Source organism: Helianthus annuus, chromosome 6 (assembly GCF_002127325.2).
Source record: "Helianthus annuus cultivar XRQ/B chromosome 6, HanXRQr2.0-SUNRISE, whole genome shotgun sequence".
Classification (NCBI taxonomy): Eukaryota; Viridiplantae; Streptophyta; class Magnoliopsida; order Asterales; family Asteraceae; genus Helianthus; species Helianthus annuus.
The window spans coordinates 118,202,080-118,210,060 of record NC_035438.2 but is presented as its reverse complement, the minus strand read 5'-3'; the positions used below and the strand labels follow the sequence as shown (position 1 = coordinate 118,210,060).

The window sequence follows — 7,981 nt, the reverse complement described above, 5'->3', positions numbered from 1 at the left end:
GAAAGTTTGTTGCCTTTTTCATTTTTGGCTACGAATGTTAGCTATGGATTTTTAGCTACAGAAATTCTTTCTACAAATTTAGATACGAAAATGTATGCTACAGGTTTTTAGCTACAAAATATTTGCTATAGTTTTTGCTTCCCGTTACGCTAGATTGCTACAAGTTTGCTAGGAATCCAACAATGTATTTCAAAAAAATTGCTTTAAATTTCGAGGTTTTTGCTAGACAATTTTATTTAAGATTCTTCACAATTTTTATTTTTTTTTTATATTAGTTTCTATTTGTTTTATGTAAACGTCAGTTTAAATTTTAAATACATATATACAAATCACACCGAAGATGAATATACAAACGAAATAGGAAAAAGAATATCAAACTTATTGAAACCTAACAATATAAAGATACAAATTTCTCCTTCATATCATGCTTCATCTTGTTTCAACTCTGCCATTTGATCCTTCAACCGTGGCGCAAGTACTAATACATTAGAATATCACCATCAATAACACATTAATACCAAACTTTGTCACTTTCTAACAAACCTAGAAATCAAGCGCAGCCATCTAGATGAATGGTTTTAAAAGTGCCCAGTTTCCATAACCTCCTTCGTTTTGAAAGAACCCATACTCGATAATGATTATCTATCCAATCTTGTGTGAGATTGATGTATCTAGCGAATGCAATCTGCATAACAGAATAACTTATTAACTGAATAATGTGAGTATATGAAAACAAATTAAAATTCAAGATTATAATGAACGCATTGCTCCTTATTTGATTAAGTCAACCATGGCATTTAAAACCCAACGATGTGGAGCCTATCTATCAAGAAATATATATATATTTTTGAATCATTAGATTAAATGTACATTATAAACCAAAACATGTCAAATTTTCTTCAATGGTCGAGTCCTCAACTCAAGAATTGTAGTAAGTGATAAAATAATTCCAAATGTATAGGAAACTCATATGAACAACTTACCAAGTGAAGAGATTTAGTAAGAAAACAAAGAGTAGAAAAAAAATAAAGGAAGTGCTATTATCACAAATGACAGTTGAATTTATTGTAAGATAGTACCATTTATTGTAAGATGGTTACATAAAACTAATAGATAAGGATGAAATTTACATGAACGTGACAAATAATAAAACGAGAAAAGAAAAAATAGAAAAATTACTCAATTGGTCATGTGATTGCTTCCTCATCAACCGCTTCTCATCACAATTGGTCTGAACATACAAAACTTATGATTATGCCCAAATCCAGAGTAATAAACATACCTTAACACACATAATATGGTGTTCAATACACAATAAACAAAAAATCACCTAAACATCCTCTCTTACGTCCATAAATGCTTTCGCACAAAGAAACACTTCACCTCTGATTTGACTAAACTTGAAACCCACTGGTGGCTAAGATTGTTTACCATTTTTGTGGGTCACCGGAAACTCCCAATCGGTTAGTGGTGTAGATGAAGGGATAGTTTTCCTCCATAAGGAGTTTCACCCCCGTCTTGTTCCCATGAAAGTTCCGGCAACTGCATCGGGCTAAATAGGGAAGATTAGAAAGAGTAAAAGAGTGATTTAGGGACGGGGATAAAAGGAAGAATGGAAAATTGAGAGTATCAACAAGGGTATTAGTATGGTGAAACTAAATTAAAACTGGAATTAGAGGGAATTTAATAATTTGAGGGAGGACAATGGGAGGGAATCCAAAATTTGGGGTTTGAATTGGAGGGAACAGGTGATATGAATTATATTTTAAACTATGTTTTAGTTATTTATTTTGGGTTGGAGTGGGAGGGAATTATATTTAAAACTATGTTTTATTTATTTATATTAAGGCCATCCGTAGTCATAAAGCCCCTTGTGAGGTGTTATGTGACACGTGTCGTGCCACGTCACACAAGAGCTTTATGGGGCGTTATAACACTAGAGCCCGTAGTCATAAAGCCCCTACCCATCATTACCTAATTATTAATTTTTGTTTTTATTAATTAATTATAAAAACCATGCTTTTTTTTTGATTGGTCAAAGGCTGAAAAGGAAAGCCCAAAACGCCGTGATATATATGGCGCCTGCCCCCATTTTTCCCCCATAACGCCGCCCATCGCGGTGTGCGGGGCGCTATCTCTCTTTTGGACGGTATATGGAGCCCCATTACACATGCTCTAATAAATAAATGATAAATGAAGTATTGGATTTTAATAAACCCAACTATTCGTCGTTGGCCGCCAACCGTCCCAACTTTAAAAATAACCAATGGCAATCCCAATAATTGACATATTGGCCCCCAATGGACCCTGGCTAACAGAACACTAATGTCGTTAGTCTCGGTCGCCGAAAAACCATTTTTGTCAACAAAAAAGTTTTTAAAGGTCCGATGTAAGGTTACAAAGAGGTTTGGAACGAAAAAGTTGAGTAATCTGGTCAAAAAGTTGAGTTTTCTGGCGGAAAAAGAAATTTTATGACGAAAAAGGAGTTTTCCAACGACTTTAATAATTGAGGCTTTTACTAGGAAAAGGTTCCCAAAGGTCCATACAAAGAGGTTCGAGACAAAAATGTTGAGTATTCCGGCCAAAAAACATTTTTCCGACGACCTGAGACTAACGGCGTTAGGGTTCTGTTAGTCAGGGTCCATTGGAGGCCAATATGTTAAGGACTGTCAGTGGTTATTTTTAAAGTTGGAACTGTTGGCAGCGAACAACGAATAGTTAGGCTTATTAATATCAAATTAAATAAATATAAGATTATGTTTTTAGTGAAATATTAAAAAGTTATATGTATTGTATAGTTATGTAACCTAGTTAATTCTAAAACCTGTTGTGATGACCATCACACTATTTCTTTTATTGATTATCAATAAAGTTTTACGTAAATGGGTATGACGACTAACATTTAACTAGTTTCCGAACGTACAATGTTTAATGTCTCGTATACCGTATTTATGATTATGACTTATTAATTTGACTTTTAACAATCATGCTCGAAGAATGACTAACTTCAAATTTTGTTGTGATTGACCAAGTTACATTTTGATCATTACATGTAACCGAACCGAAAAGGTCAAATTGGGTTTTAGTGACTCACATGGAATATTAGTAGGTTGTATCGGGTTTTAATGAGTTTTATTGATATTGAAATGTAATGAGTAATATTTAATTATAATGGGTCATGGATTAATGCATGAAATTAGGTCAAATTGGGTTTTAGTGAGTCACACGGAGTCTTAGTAATAATGGGTCATGGATTAATGCATGAAATTAGGTCAAATTGGGTTTTAGTGAGTCACATGGAGTCTTAGTAGGTTGTGTTGAGTTTTAATGAGTTGTATTGAAATTGAAATGTAATGAGTAATTGCGAAAAACTGCGAAACTATGCCGATTTGTATAGTAACGAATATTTCGGAACTTGATCATAAGCTAAACATACCCTAAATATCCTTTACATAGCTTAGAAATAGGCTTTGAGGGGTTCGTTATGCGAAAATACGCTTATTTGATCAATAGGGACTAAAAGCGTCAAAAAGTGCAAAAGTTTGCATTTACGTGCATATCTTACATTCTGAACATATCCGGACATACAAAAATTGTTGTAATCATTAAAATATTTTATTTTAATGATTGGAATCCAAAAATACCATTCGTCGCGTAATTTGGATCGTTTTCGCGTCCGTTCGAGTTTCCGTCGTAATTAACTGAATAACGCGACCGCACGACCAAACGAACCGACATCCGAGATAATTTCAAGCATGTTTCAAGTCCCCTATGCTTTAACATCCTTGTAGAGCCTTGAAAATGGGTCAACTGGGTTTAAACGCGTCGAAAATGGCTTAAACATGCTGCAGGGACCATTCTTGCCAAGTTTTGAAAGTATCTGGCTTAGGTAGGCTGTAGCGTCGCGCGACCCCTAAGGGGTGGTGCTGTGGCGGCACACGAGCCCCCTATTTTGACAGAAAATCTGTCTTTCAGCAACTAGCTTGAATTCCAGGGTCTTTTATGCAAATTTTCAATACTATGGACTTGTTTTAGAACGTCCCATGGTATTAGAAACCATGTTCCACAAGTGTAGGGTCAAGATTGAACCTCCTAACACATGGAATGATCTCCTTGATCCAAACTTACTATAAATAGAAGTGGGTTTCTCATTCATTCCTCACATTTGATTCAAAATCTGCTCTAAGTTGAAGTCTAGGCTTCATACCTGAGTGTTTTGGATCAATTCTTCCTTGCTTGGACCTTTTGTAAGCTTCTTTCATGCTTTTCAAGCGTGAAAGTCAAACAGTGTTTGACTTTCTACTTTGACCATGAATTGGTCAACACAAAGTTCGTTCGAACTTTGCAACGTGAGCGTAATCACGATGGTTATAGTCCCTTGTGACTATACCTACTAATTACCACGTCGATTAGTCGAAGTGACGAGTCAAAGTTTCGGTCAAAATACGTATTTATGTGTATTTTGCAACGAAGCTATTTACAGGTATCAAAACACTTTTTTTTTATATCAAACATGTTTTCTAACTTAGTTAAACATGTTTTTAACATGTTTAACTCGTCACTTTTAGTCTAGTACTTGTTTAGGGTCGTAAGTCAAGCAGTCTTGACAACCGCTTAGACTTTCGAACCCGACCCGTTTGGTCGATCGCTAGGATCCGACCAAGCATATTTTGTGACCATAGTTGTATAGGGAATAACCTTCCGATGTTATACCTTATGGTCACTTAGTTTAACTAGTTGTATGATAAGTAGTTTATATGCCTTAGGAAAATGACCAAAATGCCCTTTTCATGCATAAATTGTATTTAAGCATATGTAACCTAAACTTTGTCACTTAAACTGATTATGCAACATATTTAAACATGTTAGGGCATATAATACTTGTCATAGGACTAGTTAGGCGTCTCGAACGCGCATTCGCGCAAACGACGCGTTAAAGTAGTGTAAGCTACCTTAATGGGTCGTAACGGGTCGTAAGCACTTAGGATAGGTTCCGATTTAGGATGTGGGCCTTGTTAAACCATGTCACATGAGTTCCAATACTCATTTAGTTTACGAGACCTCTTTCTATCTAATCTCCCGTTTTAGGTGTCGATTTATTAACTAGCGATCAGATTACTAGGTACCACTTGATTTCCTTGGTTTTCCCGAGCATTGTTAGTTCATTAGATCAAGGATACTTTGTAATTCAATGTGAGTACATAGTTCCCCTCTTTTACTGTTTTCAGTTGTTTTGGGGTGATTCATATGTGCCAAACGATTTCGAGTTTTCTAAGCGAATGCTATGGTTTATATTGAACACAACGATTTCAATTATATGAACTATTGAACCACTGAAACTATGTGAACTATGTGAACTATTGAACCACTGGAACTATTGATCTATGTGAACTATTGAACCACTGGAACTATTGATCTATATGAACCATTGAACCACTGGGACTATGTGAACTATTGAACCACTGGAACTATTGAACTATGTGAATGATTTGAACTATTTGAACGATTGGAACTATTTGTACTATTGAACGATTGGGTTATGGTAAGTGTTTGGGTAACGGGGCGGGTGTAATTTGATAAAAGCATGGTGGATACGCCGTTGGTACTTCCTATATATAAGTGCTTTTAACACATTACATGACGTTGCGTTATCTAGATCACTTGGACGAATGTTTTCGAAACGAAGTTACACTACAAGGTTTTCTTAACGATATAAACTATACGAGTTTTATTACGAGAACGATTTACAACTTGGTTGACAAAGACAAATGTTTTTCAGTTAACATTCATGGCTACAATGGTTTTGGTTTATACGTATATCAACTTGTAAAAGTTGATAGAAACATACTGCAATATCAAACTCTTTTGTTTTCAAGGTACACACTCGACAACTCTCGTAGTTGGACGAGGTATTGCAATATGAACTCAAAGCCATGAATCTGACACGCTCACAAAACCTATGTACTCGTCGACATTTTTATGTTGACGTATTTTCACATATGTTTCAGGTACCATAGTTTGATGATGTTTGACGATGATTATGATGCATGCTCACATAGGAATGGACGAGGCCTTAGTGACTCAATAACAATGAAAGACAAATTGTTCATGTTTTGCTTTTGAATTCAATACAATGTAATAAACTTAATTCAATAAAACGAAACTTTAATCCATGTGTTGTGAAACAATGATTCTGTTACGACACTCCCCCGACGTTTCCGTCGTGGTTTGTTGTTTTAACGTGGTCGGGGTGCGACAATCACCCGTCCATCTCTCTTCTTCAACTTTTGTATTATATATTGCATGCTGCGATGGGGCCGCTTTGCAAATCCATTTCTGATCAAGTCATCCCACCTTAAAAGGAGAGAACTTAGGTGTTTCTCGATACCCGAGTACTTCAGGGGTGATTTCAAAGGAGGAGTATCATAAATCAAAGGTTAAATAGAAATTAACTGTTTTTTTGGTTCATCTTGTTTGCTTGGTGGTGATGGTTGAAAAAGAGACAATGGGAAGTGGTTGTGATGGTGGGTGTTGGTGGTGATGGTGATGAGAAGATGGAGGTGGATCCTACCTTAAAAGAAAAGTATTAAATAAGTTTTATTTTTTTTAACTCATTTATACTAGATATTTTTAAAGCTTTAACTAATAAACTTAACCCCCATCAAGTCACGTACCACCTATTCTGTAAAAATCAAACATCATGCATCACCATTACAATTTTAGAAAGCTAGGGACCAAACCTGTAATTTTTGCAAACTTTAGATACCATCCAGGCACTTAACTGCTAAAATGATTTTGTTAAGGATTTTAATAAATCATTTGTCTAATTTAATTTTTTTCTACATTTTAATAAATCATGTGTGTGTATTGTTTTGCTACAAAATTTACTATACATTTTTCTACATAATTCAAAACTCTATTTTTAATGGATTTTGCTACGGATTTTATTACATTATTTTCTAAATATTTTTTTTTACGAGTTTGCTATGGATTTTGCTAGAAGTTTTTTTTCATATTTATTTTCTCTATGTTGCTATTGATTTTATTGCGTTATTTTTAAATATTTATTCTCTCCAGTTTGTTATAGACTTTATTTCATTATTTTATAAATCTTTATTTTCTCGATGTTTACGAATTTATTAAAAAATTTGAATATTTATTTTCTTAGTTTCGCTACAAATTTTGCTACAGATTTAGTTAGCGGCGAAATATTCATTGTAAAACTATAGCAAAAAGTGTCCATAGCTAATCCATAGTTTATCCGTAGCAAATGTCTGTGACAAAAAAAGGTAGCAAATGTCTGATTTTGTTACAAATTTTATCTAACTGTTTTTAGTTAATTTATAAATATTTATTTTCATAGTTTTGCAACGGATTTTGCTACTGATTTTCCTACATTATTTTTTTATATTTACTTCCTCAGTTTTGCTACAGATGTTGCTACGTGTATTTTTTAAGTTTGATTTTAGATATTTTTTTTTCTAGATTTTGCTACGAGTTTTTCCAAACATTTTATTTAATTATATTTTAGATAATTATATTCTCAACTTTGCTACAAATCTTGCTACGGATATGATTGTACTTTTTTAGTTAACTTCTAAAAACTTATTTTGCTACTGATTTTGCTACCTTAATTTGTTTTATATTTATTTCCTCAATTTTGCTACGGGTTTGCTACGGATCTTATTTGCGACGGAATATCCGTAGCAAAATTGTAGCAAAATGTGTGCGTAGCTAATCCATAGCTAATTCGTAGCAAAATTTGCGACCGATTATTTCGGTAGCAAAAGTTTATAGCAAATGCCTCTTTTTGTAGTAGTGAGTGCCACGTCTCAGCTCTTGAAAAGGATGTTGAGGGCATATAAGTAATTTCCTTGCCTGACATACTTTTTGTTAGGATCCATGTTAACCACCACACTCATTAAATGCATGCTCCAGAGATAGGTACTTTGTCACTCTTTTTTTTCACTGTTAACCACCA

General features: G+C 34.3%; 1 long non-coding RNA gene across 1 annotated transcript; it reads right to left on the bottom strand.

The window, feature by feature from the left end:
• Window positions 1–298: 298 nt before the first annotated feature.
• LOC110865718 lies at window positions 299–1,771 on the bottom strand. The gene is made up of 3 exons (XR_002550892.2): window positions 1,331–1,771; window positions 1,180–1,231; window positions 299–685 (listed from the first exon to the last, which is right to left on the bottom strand). It is a non-coding gene; the product is annotated as an uncharacterized LOC110865718 (long non-coding RNA).
• Between the last annotated feature and the right edge of the window lie 6,210 nt (window positions 1,772–7,981).